At 42.4% G+C, this 14,869-nt stretch overlaps 1 protein-coding gene across 1 annotated transcript in view; it reads right to left on the bottom strand.

The window, feature by feature from the left end:
* The window catches only part of SETBP1 (SET binding protein 1), a 264,987-nt gene that overhangs the window by 83,345 nt on the left and 166,773 nt on the right, over positions 1 to 14,869 (bottom strand).

The raw sequence follows: 14,869 nt of genomic DNA, 5'->3' as shown, positions 1-14,869 counted from the left end.
AGCAGTGGAAATATTTCTATAAATACAAAATTGCTGGGGAAACATTTCTATTGATTTTTAATTTGAAACATAAGTAAAATATTCCTTTTCAATGGATGAATGGTGCAACTCAACCTCCTGGCGAGAATTCCTTTTTCCTTAAAAATAATTCCTCACAGAACTCGAGGCTTAACAACAGCAATTAAGTTCACTACTGTAAACAAGAAAACTGAAAAATTATCTCAGAAGTTCTAACAAACAAGAGGAAAACCCATGGATCCACTGCCCCTGTGAAGCCAGATTCTGCAAAGATTTGTTTGAGTTTCCACATAGAAGCCATCCCCACAGACTTGGTGCTTAAAATCATATGCTTAGCATCAAGTGTGTGAGGCACACTTGGCAGGTTCAAGATTTGCATTACTCCTTTTCCATTTTAATAATCTGCTATTTGCAATGTTGGTGAGAGATATTTTCAATACGATTTCTAATCTGACAGGAGCTCTTCAACCCGCAGAGGTTACAGCAAGGGCAGAATGAAGCTAAAAGCTCTTACAGAGCAAAAGAAAGTCCTTTTTTTTTTTTCTTGGTGGGCCTCCTTCAGCTAAAGAATTCTGTTTACTACAGCTGTAACTTTTTGAAAAGCCCTTTAAAAGCACACAAAAAAAATTATTTATTTTTTTACTTTCTTTAAATGACCTGTTTTCTCCTGTTACATTTAGGTCCTTTTATTTTGTAAAGCTCTGGGTCAAGCTGTACAACTGACTTTGTACACCTAGTACTGTACAGAACTGGGTGTACCAAATACTGACACTGTTCTTAATGTCAAGTAAATGATGAGAGACTTAAAATAAATGCGTAGCCAAGGAAAGAATGATATATTAAAAAAAAAAAAAAACAAAAAAACCCAAACTGCTAAGTGTCTCATGTTCCTGCAAACAGCCTCTTACAAGTAAAGTTTCTATCAGCCCTCTTTGGGGTGTATGCAGCAGAAATTTTGGGGTAAGGAAGCAGAAGAGCACAAGAGGGCTTTGAGCTGGGAAAGGAGGTACCCCTAGTTCTGAGCAACTTCAGAGAGATTTGAGAAGGTCTAAACACCCCCAAGCCTACAGTGCATCATTTAGTGACCACTAAACATACATGTTATTGACAAAACGATGTTCAGCTCTCTTTCACGTGCATATAAAACTGGACATGTGGCTTTCCTGGAATAGGCAATAACGACGAAGTTGTTCTGGTCCATTGTCTGAGAAGCAATCAGGGACTCTTAAATCCTGTGGATAGTTCAGCTGTCATGCACATGGACCAGCCATGCTCAGGGAAAACAGAGATTTCCAGGAATTGTGGAGTGAGAAAACGAAAGCATGCAGCTGCGGTGGAGCTGCAGATGTCGCGGGCAAGAGACACCCAGTTTCCTCAGCCTGAGAGAAGAGTCGAAAGCAAAAACAGCCCTTGGGGGATGAATCAGTTCCTCTTCCTCCTCCTCCTCCTCCTCCTCCTCCTTGCAGTGGCCTCCCATGCATGAGCCCTGCAGCATGCAGAGGCCACGACCCACACTGATGCCCTCCTTTGGAAAAGGGAGCCCACCCTCATCTCATCTTGAGATGAGGCCAGGGAGGGGTCGAAAGGAAACCAGCAGCCCCAGCACTGGAGTTTTAAAGATTGTTTTTATTTTGATTATTTTGATTATTTTAAACTGATCCCAAAGCTCCTGAGATCTGGGGCTTCTCCTGCCCCCTAGCCACTAGACTGGGTGTCCTGTCAGATGGGCACAAGGAGGTGTGTGGGACATGGCCACCCCCTGGTGAGGTCCCAGGGAGCTGGAGGTGGTTACCCTCCATCCCAGCCCCACATAAAAAAAAATCATCTTCCTGAGGTACCATGATTTTGATTGTGGAAGAGCCCTGGAAGTTCTGGGCTGAGGGCTCTCGTGGGCCCCAGGACCCACACTGAGGCAGGGCCAGGCTGCTTCTGAACAGATCCCAGCCTGATGGTAGCAGTCAAAGCATCTCCTTACACCCACATTATTTCACAAATGCTGAGCCGTGAAACTAAATGACCTGAAAATTTTCATTTGTAAGAGAGAAAAAAAACCCCAACAACAACAAACAAAACCATAAGAAAGAGGGTTACAGCAGTGAGAAAAAATGTGACATGCAGGCAACACCCTGGTCCCTCCATATCTACCACACACGCAGGGATCCATAGTTTAAAAGGAGCAATAACCTCTGATCTGTATTTTAAGGCAGTTAATAAGGGCTCAGAACAGAGAGGCCAGCTATAGATCAGCGATGAATGCTGATATATGGCTTGGCTCCTCCAGCCTCATTTCCTTGGCCTGCACATTATATAGTGATGATGCAACTCCCAACACATCCCTAATGATAGCCTTGTCATTACTCCAGCAGCATGGGACACCACCACATCGATCTTAAAATTCACGAGAGAGATATGCCTATGTCATCAAAGGTGCCAACTCTGGGGGCATTTAATCATGCGGATAAGCACTCTGATTTCAACAGGCCTTCAAAAAATGACCAGTCTGTAGGATCAGGGGACTCCATTTCCTCAGCAGGATGTCGGAACTGTATATCTGCCCAGGCACATAACAGTCTGCTGGGCTTCCTCGTGAAACTGCCTCCAGCATCACATTTACTGTTGGCTCTACCTTGCCAGAGACACCCATATCACCCAAAAATAATTATTCTGCAGCCCAGCAGCCACAGATTATTTGGCTGCAGCAGGTTGGATTTCAGTGGCTGCAATGGATTTACCTAAAAACACTACTAAATCAGTCGAAAGTAATGCAGCCCCACGTATTTTATTCCTTGTCTACCCATCTAGCTTGCTGTCTGATCCCATTGGTCCTCATGTTTAGGCTCCCATTTTCCCTTCTAGGCAAGCACCATCCCAAGAAGCCAAAAAGCCCCATCTCAGCTAAGCCAAGACTCTGCTGAGAGCTGATAGGGGATGTCAGAGCTGTCAGGAGGGTGAGGGCAAACAAGGATCTCCAGAAACCTGTATCTTGGTACTTTTCACATAGATTCATTACTTTATTTGTCAGTAAGTGTGAAATATACTCCAGCTCCATAGGTCTTGGCAAGGGGCTGTTGACTTGAATAGAGTTCCTGTGGCAGCCAGCCGAGACCAGCACCAGGAATAGTGGGGTTTTTTGCATGAAAACAGAAAGATTTACCTTTATTTACTTTTTGGTTTATGAGGCCCTAAAAGTGCTTCAAACTTCAGCGCCTGCCTCTTCTTGTAGCTTTCCCTTTCATTAAATAGGATTTTCTTCTGCAGCCAGATATTCTGCACTGGGAACCTGCTTCTTCTTTTTCTCTTGTGGAAGTAGAAGTATAAATCAACCCATGTAATTTTGCTACATCTCTCTATACTTGGTCAACATTTCTCTTCATATGCAGTTTACTGGAAGTGTTTAGCAGGTTAATAATTCCGTCTTTCCTTTAAATAAAATAAAATACACACAGAGAAGCTGACAGCTTTCTTTCCTAACTGCAAAGAAGCTTGAGCAACGTGATCCAGCCCATGCTAAACCTCAGACTAGACAAAACAAAATTTGAGTCCCATTATTAGTAGTATATGATTTGAATTACAAACTCCTGTGCCTCAGCCCTCAGCTTTGGCAGTGGTGGGTAGACCTATAAGCAGGATACATCCCATACACTGGTGATAGTGAGCACTGGTCAGAGAGCAGAGGTTTTACACTGTGTGCTTATACCTGCCTTGCCAGATCTCTGAAACCTTGCACCTGAATGAGTGATTATTCCCCATAACAGTTTTATTCTGGCACGCAGCCCTTGCAGCTGAGGAGATGAGACTGCATCAGTCCCATGAGGAGCAGCACCCTTCTCTGCAAATAGTACCCAGCAGCAGAATCCATCCCTCAGGGACTCTTTTCATTTAACTACTGGATATCTCAGTCTGCCTCCCCATTCCCTTGACTGAGATTCCATCTAAATCCACATGCTGCTTCCAGTCCCAAAGCAGGAAAGTGGGAGAAGATGACAGCAACCTAATCGAGGGCCTAATAAAATACTACTACTTCTACTAGTAATAATAATATTAATAATATCAAAATAAGACAGAATAAAACTATTAATAATGATAAAATAGGCAGTAAGAGAAACTCATCACCTGGAAAAAAAAAAACCTGAGTGATTAAAGGAGTGGTGTCGTCCCCCCCCTCCTCCAATCGCACCTTTTTGAGGAGGTAACACACATAAAGCTTGTCAAGAATCTGGCTTGCAAATCAAAGTTAATACTACAACGCCCCCTCTTTAAATCATTGCAGATCCATCTGTGTAATGGCTCCTCAAGTGTAATTCCCTATTAAGAGGCTTTATCTGGAGAGATAAGCAGCTGGTTCCCATGTCACTAATTGCTGTCTGCTGTGATTTTAAAACATCTGCACCATTGTGCTCTTCATTTTCATATTCTAATCACCCTGAAACTTGAAAAAGGTACATCATTGATTGTTTCTGTGGGTTAATTAGTACACAGTCTCCTTGTAGAGACAATTTAAAGGCAGTCAGAACCTCAATCAGCAAGTTTGTTTTAAAAATTAATAACATCGGGAGCGTCTGTGGGGATTGGCATCCACAGTGACACATCAGAGTGTGCTCTGGGGACATACCATCCTTTGTTATCTTCTTCACATGCTGGAAATAAAATTGAAAAGGAAAATAAGAAAGAAGAAAGGCTTTCCTAAATGCACAATGTCACTTAAGATCAGGGTCTTGGGAAGTGCCTGCTCTTATCCCAGGGACATCCCTGCCTCTCCAGAGAGAACAAATCTCATCAAAACACCATATAATACCTCTGTGTGGTCTAGGAAGTTGTAAGCCATTTTTGGTAACAATATTGCCATCTAGGATCTGGTATCTCATTGGAAATCTATGGGGTAGAGCTGTGATGCATGTGGTCATTTGCTCTGCTGGCCACCTGAGCTGGGAAGATGCCGGATCTCCAGGTGTTGTCTCCAAGCCATGCAGAGGAGGGTATTAGCTCAGGCACAGCACTCCACTATGGCAGTGGTATTCCACGCAAAGTGGACCTTCCCTCCACCCAGCATGCTCAGAGGAAAGGCTGGCCTGAATTCACACCAGCTTCAATTTAGGCTTATACTTGAAAGTACTCTAGACAATGCTGGTAACAGAACTTTGGTGCCCAGCAAGAGGTCAGCCTGAGATTTTCCAGGCTGAATAAATTAATCTGCTGTCACTGCAGTGGGCACCTGCCTTCTGAAAAAGCATGCTCTCTTCTGGTCCTGAGCTCCTAAAAACTGGAGAATCTCCAAGTGATTTGTTCCTCCTGAAAAAGCTTTCCCTTCAGTTTCTGCTTACTAGACATGCATGAACACATGTTACCAGAGAAGAAAACCCTTTGAGAGGAAGAAAAAAAAAGAGATTTCTAGCTCCAACACATGAATAAATAATCCTGGCTCAGCTCACACTTTTGCTCAAAATTAAGCATTTCCTCTTGTTTCCCAATGGGACAGCTGTAAACTTCTCACTTGAAGGCTCTACTCAGAACGATGGGTTGGAGATATTTCATGTCTTTTGGAGAGTGCACTGAGCCTTCCAAGGGTAGAATTATTCTGTAAATAAAAGATGCCAAGTGAAGGAGACAACAGATTCAGGCAAAATGTAAGTTGGGCCTGATGACCTAAAGGTTGAGTAGTCACTGGCATGAAGCATGAGGTGTCTGTGATCCAGTCAGGGCAGTCCATAATTGCAGCTGTCTGAAATGGACTTAGGAATTTCTTCAGATCCTCAGTGACTTGAGCCAAGGATGGTTACAAGGATGATACAACCAGCATGTGACACTTGCTGGAACTACAAACGACAGTGGTGTCTTTTGAGAAACTCCACTGAACCTCGTTCAAAACAGGCGTAGGGGTTTTCATTAAAAGTGAAACAGTAATGGGAGACACATCAGCAGGCACTAACATAAAATTCATTGCCATCATTCCAAAACAAGGGATTTTCCAAAATATGCCAGATTTATCACTCCCAGGGTTTACTCCTTCCACAGCTCTCTGGGTCTCAAAAATAGCACAAAGCCCAAACACCACCACTCTCACAGGGGTGTGGATCACTGAATCACAGAAAGGTTTGTGTTGGAGGGGACCTTAAAGATAATCTAGTTCCAATCCCCCATCTTTCATTTGACATAGAAAGAGAGGTAGGAATAAGCACGAGGCTGCCCTTGAGAGCACAAGGCAGCATGGAGTGGGAGTGGGCTAATTAAAGCCATGCAACACATCTTTTTGTCCATTCACCAAACAAAAACATCCCACACAGTGATGCACGTTTTTTCTGATTCTATCAAAACAGAGAAACCGAAGTTCAGGCTTTTGCAATCTGACTGTTTTGAGAACACCTTGTCAAAAGCACTCACCCTGAAGGAAAAGACAGAGCAATTCACAAACATTACTGGAGGTAATCCATTCACGTGACTGCAAATTGTAATTTTTTCATGCATTCCTGATAAAGCACCATGATTTTCTAAATATTTCGGAAATTCCAAAGTCATTCCAAATTCATTTTGCTACCAGCTTTAAACAGGATAATTTGCACACTGTTTCAATCTTCTACAGTGTTTCAGATCTTTCCATTTTCCACCTACAGGGATTGAGCATTTTATAGAGGCAAAAAACAGCAACATGTTGAATTTATAAAGGTAGGATTTGGCACTGCGGGTTGATCTCCTTTTTGCTTGTGGAATAGACCCATCGTTGCACATATTTTTTTTATCAAATGTTTAAACAACCCTGCTCTTTTCAAGGCTTTGTATTAAGCACTGAGTCTGGGAAAACTCTAAACAATGGGATTTTTCTGTCATCTCCAACAAAGAACCCATCATCACCGACATAACAATGCAGTTTAAATATCGTGTTTAACCATAACACTGTTTGCCGCCTCGTTTTAGGCAGCTGGGAGAGAACAATTGGGCACCAGCTAAGGTGGACTACAATGGGACTCATACAATTTCGCCCATTCAACTTCTGAGATCACCCTGGTTCGGTCCTTGTTTGGCCTCAAGCCCATGCACAGATTTTTAAGCAAACGTTTCAGACATCCACAAAGCCAGGGCTTGCAGAGCAAGATGCCTTTTTGCTAAGCTGTGCTTTCACTTGTTCAAAAGCTTTGCTAATGAACTTGACTGCAGCAGTGATATTAAGGCTTTATTATTTGTGTATAAAATGTGCCTCCATCCCTTCAGAAATGGTATAATTCTGTGGAGATCAGCCTACTCTCCCCAGTGTGCATTGTGATGTTGCACATCCAGGTTTCCGTCTCACCCTGCTCTTTCATTTTGCTCTGTTACTTCAAGTTGTAGAGGGCAATGTATATCTGTACTTGACTCAGCCAAAATCAAACAGCAGAAGGATCCCAAGACATACTGGGACCTGCAGAAATGTGAGCAGTAAGGGGTATTAATCTCTGAAAGGTCTGTGGTGTTGTCCAGGATGTTAATGCTTCAGCATGTCTCAGATAGCTAAATTGGAAATAAGGATGTGAGCAGCTGTGCACTTTAAGTTTCTCCTATAATTTTTAAAAGCCTGCAGTGCTTAATTTGCATTGAAAGGTTTCTTTTATCCTTCATTTAATATAGGAATTGCAGTATTACCCTGAATACTTTTTTTTTTTTTTTTTTAAGGGATGGGCAAAATATAAATGGCTTTTCCATCATGGCCAGTGATTCTTTCCGCTAGAGTTAAATAATTTGATTATAAATTGAGTCCTTAAATGTCAAGGAGATGCTGAATTCACCTGAAAACAGGCATTTAGAGAAGCTCATAAAAGCTTTGAGCTGCAGTCAGTTAGCTCATCATTCTTTTGGCATGCACTTCATTTAGCAGTTACTGACCACCAGATTAATTCTTTCACAGCATCCTGATTACAGCTAAGGTCTAGTATGAAGTATTGCATGTGCAAAAGCATTAGCAAAAAGTCCAGAAATCTGCCAGAGCATCTATCTGGCACAGCTGGGTTATAAACCTCATGAAAATTTGTGGGACAGGTCAAATACACATCTTCCTCCACGGTCCTTCTTTAAGGTCTGAGTCCTCTACCTAGAATTTAGTGAGGGCACCACCTGTCCCTTCAGCAAATTCACCATGAAAAGATGAACTTCGATGTTCAGCAGCCAAATGTGGGAGGTTCATTACCTTTGGAAAATCTGCCTAAAGCAGTCATACGTGGTAAATTTCTGGCTCCACTGGGTATACACTGAAAAGTCACTGCACTCTCTGCAAAGACAGTGCTGTGTACCATCCAGAGGTGAGATGTGGTCTGGACTCTCCCCAAAAGCTGTATCAGATTGCAAAGTGGGATTCGTCTTTGTTTTAACCAGTAAAATAATTCCCTTCTGACAGAAGGGAATAGGAGCACACCCATCTTGCCTTGCGCAGTGTGCAGTCCTTACAACAGTCCAAGCAGGCATGCAGTGGAACCTGTCCCATTTGCAAAAGGCTACAGGATGCATGGGGTTTCAGAAGCTTTATGCTCCAGTTTCCCTATAACATTTCCCCTATTTTCACCACTGTGAGATAAAAAGTGATCCCTCTCCCCTCTTCCCTACAACTGGTAGCAACCCCAGGAAGTGACAAGTGGGGAAATATCCTTACACACATTGAAGTTGTCAAAGCATGGCAGACATCTCTGTTTCTGATGCTCCTGGGACATGATTGTTCAGGATTTAAGTCTTCAGCCAGGTGATTTTACAGTCATAGAATCATTAAGGAATGATGAAAGGCAGGTTTGAAGAAGGACACTCAGTAGTGCACCAGGACATGTGTTGTGGGAATGCTAATGCTCAGCTGCAAGTCCTCTTTCAAGACCATAGAAGGGGTTATTTTGGGCAGCAGGAAAAACACATGTTGCCCTGGTTAAATCTGATTGCTCTCCTACAGGAACTAATCTTACCATTCCCTGCATGATTTGGCTCTTCCACACAGATGTTTTTGCAGATTCCCCACCACACCTGTAGCCGAGTCTAGCAGGCTAGCAACAATGTGTTGGAGCAACAACAACAATAACAACAATGTGGTGACACAAAATGTCTCCCTGGTGATGCTAGGTGAGGTGATGAAGAGTGACATTGCATTTTTGGGATGTTGCTGTGCTTTTTCTGAATGACACGTATCTCTTCTTTGGTGTTCTTCCCCCATCTCTTCTCCCTCCCCTCCCACCCCAACTATGACAAAATCACCTTTGCTAATAAACCTCCAGCTCGAATAGCAGGTTTTATTTAGTGTGCTATAAAAGCAGTCATTTCTCAGATCATAAAAGGGGCTCAACTGGACTGCATCATTTTGCTGAAGCAAGTTTTCTGGTGGAGCGATTCTCCATTCTAAACACTACAGTCCTCCACTATCAGTATTTATGTACCAAAATAAAATGCAATTCTCTGTATTTTATTAAGTGTGAATCTACAGAGGAAATCCATTTGGGAGCTGATCCCAAGATTTTATTGTCCCTTGATTTTTATACTTTCAAGACATTCTCAGATGTTTTCACAACATCACCAGGCTAACTACAGTTTTATTAAGGTACAACAGCATCACTTTGAGGCTATGACCAAGTTTAGGTTTGTTTTCTATGCACATAAATCAACAGAAGCACAGACCAGAAAAAGAAAGGGCAGGAGCAGTGGTCTAGAAAAGGTAATTGCAAAATACCCCAAGCACAGCTTAGTGCTTGAGTGACCTCCCAGACTTCTCTAGCTTCTCACCTAACAAATCAAGTGTAAAATTCAGCTTATGGAGTCCCCAGTCTTTCCCCTATGAGGTTGAATATGTAGGTAAAAGCCTTTAAATATAAATTCAGGCCTGGGACTAGCATCCAGAACAGAATTAGCATCAGGAGAGCACCCAGGCCAGAACTAGCCTATCTTATACTGAGAATCTGGTCTGGACAAACCCTTAAAACTCCTGAACCAGTGCAGAAATCCAGTGATTTTTATGCACACTCTCCCCTTAGGAGTGGAGACATTGAGACCAGACAGAGCAAAGGTGTGGTACCACCAGCACTTCAGAGCATTGCCCTTTTAATTGCCCTTGTTCTAGTAACTCACTTAGGTACATTTCTTTGCTCTACACATGTTGACGAAGCAAAACCATTCCAAACCCTGTTATTGCTTCCTCTTAAGTACTGGCTGCATGCTCAAGTTGAGTAAGTCTATAAAAGTACTGGACACTGAAGATATAGTCTCCTGTCCAAGTAGCTTGGCAAACACAAACAGCAGTACGTGTTTTAGACCTCAAAGTGCATTTGTCCATTGCTAATGGGGGAAAGGTATGCCTCTTTCTTTTCAAAGTGTACTTATTTTGAAGAGTTGTGACTGTGATAGCTGGCAGAAGGTAAGGGCTTCAAAGAGCTACTCGAGGAGAGAGAGAGAGAGATTGTTTAAAGCACAGGTGAACCTGGTGTTAAAAGCATCTGAGATACACATAAAAGGGCCTGAAAATACGTGGGACAAGAATGCCACGGGAGGTCCTTCAGTTTGGCAGACACACAGGATTTGGAGCTGAAGCCAGGAAAGCTGAGATGAGAAACATGGTTCACAGTTTTAATAGGGTATATAAATAATCATGAGAACAACTTATCAGCAATGGGTTTTCTAGAACTGGAAGTTTCTCTTAATCAAGGCTGAGTGTTTTTCTAACTGATACGCATCAGTACACGACAGCTCTTGGACTTGTAACAGAAACACATTTAGGCAAATCCTCTGGTATGAGTCATGCAGGAGGTTTGACTAAGGGGTTCTTTCTAGCCTTAAATCTGTGACTGCACAACCTCTCTATATCCTCCAGTGTTTCGTCCAACCTGGTGTCAAGCAATTCCAGCAATGTGCCTTCAGCCCCTTCTTCTGGGAGTCTATATCCCAGTGTAATAAATCTCAGTCTTCATAGTCTCTTCTCTCTTCCCCTGGGATCATTTCCATTCCTAGACATACCTCAGATCTGGATTCATCCCAATTCTTCCACGGACCAAAGAGAATATTTCACATTTTTTAACAATTCCGTTCATTGCCATGTTCCCTGCTGCTGTAAAGTGGTGTGTCCCACTGGTAAAACAGAGCTGATTTGTTAGAAAGGACCTTTCTATCTCGACAAACCCAGTGAGATGTGGTTCTCTCTGGAACAAGGGTGGGTAGCCTTGTACCACATGTGGTTCTGCAACTGTGAGTAATGCCAAAATCCACTGATTCAACACACTCAGGCTATCAGCATGGCATAGGAAAAGTCACTGTGATTTTTATTGTCATTCCGCTGCCCTGGCTGAGCAAGGACTTTTGAGAGGCAAATATATGTGAAATATTCTTCCAGACTGACTCTGTCCTCACCAAATACCTGAGATTTCGCCCTGACCTTTAAAAGAAGACACAAAGCCTCACTAATCTGGATCTAAGCCTCACAGATCTCTAAAACACCACAAAATCAAAACATCCTGGACCTGACGACATGAAGAACCCTGGAGTCAGTTTTAGGGATTGGCTGCTTTATTGCACTGCTTCCCTCCTCCCTCCCTCACACCCCGGTTTTAAATATAGAAGAACATATTGATTTGGTGTTTTCTGGTTTAGATTTCTCTGCTGTTCTGTAAGGTGCATCACAGTCTCAAAACATGAGCCCAAATGCAAGGCTCTGAACAGCTGGAGACCTCTGCCTCAATCCAAATGTCCACCACACCACAGTTGGTGTTCTGGAGGTTGTTTTTTTGGGGGGGAGGGGGAGGTTGGGTGTGCTGGGAGAAAAAAGAGCAAAAACTAAAGTCTCAAATAACTGTACAAAAAGGTTTCATACACTGAAGTCACTGATGCAAAAACTATTCAGCGGCTGCTCCAAACATACTTAAAAAATCTATTGCACTCTAAGGAAAGCATTTACGTATTACTCAATAGTTATTACGGCTTTTTGTGTGTTTTCCCCCTTTGTTTTGTTTTGCACTAGACAATACACACAGTTCTGCATAGTCCCCCTTCAGGGATTTCTCTCAAGGATACACAGATATCTATTTTTCTGCTACCAGACAGAGCAACCTTCTGAAATCAGTGCAGATTCATCACCCACCCTGCACACGACCTTATCAGCACTAGCGATAGGTGGCCTCTGTGGAATTCTATGGAAAGGGCAACGCTGGAAAATGTGCACTTTAAAGTGCCAGGGAATTTAGTTCAGTGTGCAGCACTTGCAATTTCTGCTGCTGCAGACTGCTCAGCCTGTTATGGATATCTAAGAATATCGCTTTTTACCTGACTAGAGGCCATGAGATTTATTACAGTACATTTTTTTCCCCTTTTTTTTTTTTTTTCCCCCTTCTGGAATATGTAATTGAGGGTGCCAATATGTGCATGCATAATATCTCCAGAGATGAAAAGAGAAATAAAGCTTCCTGACATTCCTTTCCCCACATGTAACATATTTTGCATTTACTCTTACGAAGGGAGTATTTAAAGAGAAGGTAGTGCTGTGCTGGGCTTTGGTACAAAAGGTATGGCAAAAAAAAAAAAAAAAAAGACTGACAAGGACTCAGGACTGCAGCAGGAAATATTAGAAATTAAATTTTTAGTTTCCTCATTATATATGTTCCCATCTGGTGGCATCTACTAGTAAATATATTCAGAACAGGCAACTGTTTCTGTTGGCTTGCAGACCATTCTCCATCAAGAACCATGGATCTGCATGTTGTAAAAATATTAGTTTAATGAGTAAAAACAGTGTGTCTGGGGGTATAAACCAAAGAGCAAGCAAGTGACCAAAGGTTTATTACATCTCTGCATCTTACACAAAGCTAAAATGCCTTGTTGGTAGCTAAAGTCTATCTTCAGTAAATCTCAAAGCACTTCATGAAAGAAGTAAGAGTCATTATTCTGCACACTACAGATGGAAATACTAAGGCTCAGTGATCTGCCCAATTTGTCTTTCCATATTCCTTGACCAGTGCCAACAGGAGAATTTCGTTTTCCTCACCCTGACTTTTGCCGGTGCCCATGAAAGTTCCATGACCAGGGCCTTCCAAGGCATTTTACAATCCAGACGAACACGACTTTGAACAAATGAATGCCTGGCTGAACTGCAAACAAACCGATCCTTTGCTGTTTGAGGTGGAAGGTGACACCTAAAGTGTCCGCAGGTAACACAGACACAACCGGAATTCCTGTTTGCCAAAGGACTAACAAAAATCTGTGTTTCAGCACAGATTTTTCCTTTTCACAGCCAGTCACCTGGGACTTGAGGAAGTCTCATACATACAGGACTCTGATTTCTTTGCTGCAAACCCACAAGAGTGTTTTTTCTAAAGACTTTTAGCTTTGTGGAGGTATTAACAACGGATTATCCACGCATCTGCTGTGGCAGCACACACAGGCCCTGTGTGGTGCCTATGTCTGTGTGTGAGTGTGTTGCTGGGCATTTAGTTTTAAAGAAGGGCTTTTAGTCTCACAGAATGAAACTTGGGGAAGATCCCCAGTCCTCCACCCTTGAGGTAATTACACCAGGAAAAAGCTGTCCTGTCTATCCACTTCTCATCAAGCAAAGTATGAGGTGGCAGGCAAGGAGTGACCTTGTGTTTGTACTGCTCAGAGTCCCAGAAACCCAGAGCAACTTAAATTAGAACATGTGCAATATAATTAGATTTTCTCCCCTTGCAGACTTGTTGTGCTTCTCCTGTCTGAAAAGGAGGGGACACTTCAGATAGAGGCTTGAGCTCAGCAGGGCTGTTTGCTGCTCACCAGGGCTTTGCTTTGAGCGAGATGGGGGAAAGTCTGGGTTTAAAGCAAAGACTTTGTGCTTTCAGCTCTTACCCTACAGAAACAGTTTTTAGTCAGGAATCACAGAAAGTGAATCCCAGATTTGTAGACAAACTAAGAAATCCAGGTGAGGATTCAAGCCCAGGTTTCCTCCATATGGCTTGAGTTGTTACTCAGGTTGTAGCTTGGAGGGACCTGATCAGGTATGAGATCAGTTTTGCAACGGTCCCTATTAAGAATTGCAGGAATTGACACCCCATCCCCACCTGTAGAAAAGCTTGTTGTAGCTCATCAGTCAGAGCAGAGTATTCTCAGAGTGTGGCTCTGGCAACTAAACCCTGATCAACACCTGGTTTAGGATCCTGGTTTCACTCTACAGCCCATGAGGACTCCAGAGGACATCAGAGCAGGCTCTCTCACTCCACTGACTGCACAGGACACCTGAGAAGCTACTTCAGGCACCTAAACTAGATATCTGATGGGAGGCAGGGTTAATAAAGCCCAATTTATCTCAGTGTATCATCATGAACTTTTAACCCCTTTACTGCTGCTCCATATTAGACTTTAAAGAGCTGAACTGTGCCTTTTCAAAAGTCTTTGGGAAACATTTCCTGATGAATAAAATGTACAGAGGCTCAACCTGTTTCTGAAAAAGCCTTCAAGTTTTTCACCCTTTCTCTTTCTCTCTCCTTTTTTTTTTTATATTTTTTTTAAAAATTTATTTATTTTAATTTTTTTTTCTTTTTTTTTCTTTGGCATAGAGATCCTAAACTCATTTCAATTACAATAAATTGTGATTTGTTAGGGGGCTGCCTAATATCCTTCCTCCAGCCTGAAGAAGAGAATTTTTACCATCAAGTTATAACTCACCATCAAGTTATAACACCATAAAATCTTAATCTGAAAAACTACTCTTTCCTTTCTGAGGCAAACCATGGAGGAGCAGACACCACAATCTCTTCCTTTTTTTTCATTGCTACTAGACAAGAAAGTATTTTGGAAACAAAAACAAAGACAAACTTACTTACACAATTGAATTTAAACCCAGGTTTGGAGGGGTTTTTTTTGTAGGTTAACAGAGGTTAACATTTCCTTGCACTCCCTCTGAGAATGC

This window comes from Myiozetetes cayanensis, unplaced genomic scaffold, assembly GCF_022539395.1.
Source record: "Myiozetetes cayanensis isolate MyiCay16 unplaced genomic scaffold, myiCay2020 scf4, whole genome shotgun sequence".
Taxonomy (NCBI): Eukaryota; Metazoa; Chordata; class Aves; order Passeriformes; family Tyrannidae; genus Myiozetetes; species Myiozetetes cayanensis.
This window is presented reverse-complemented; position numbering and strand designations above follow the sequence as displayed.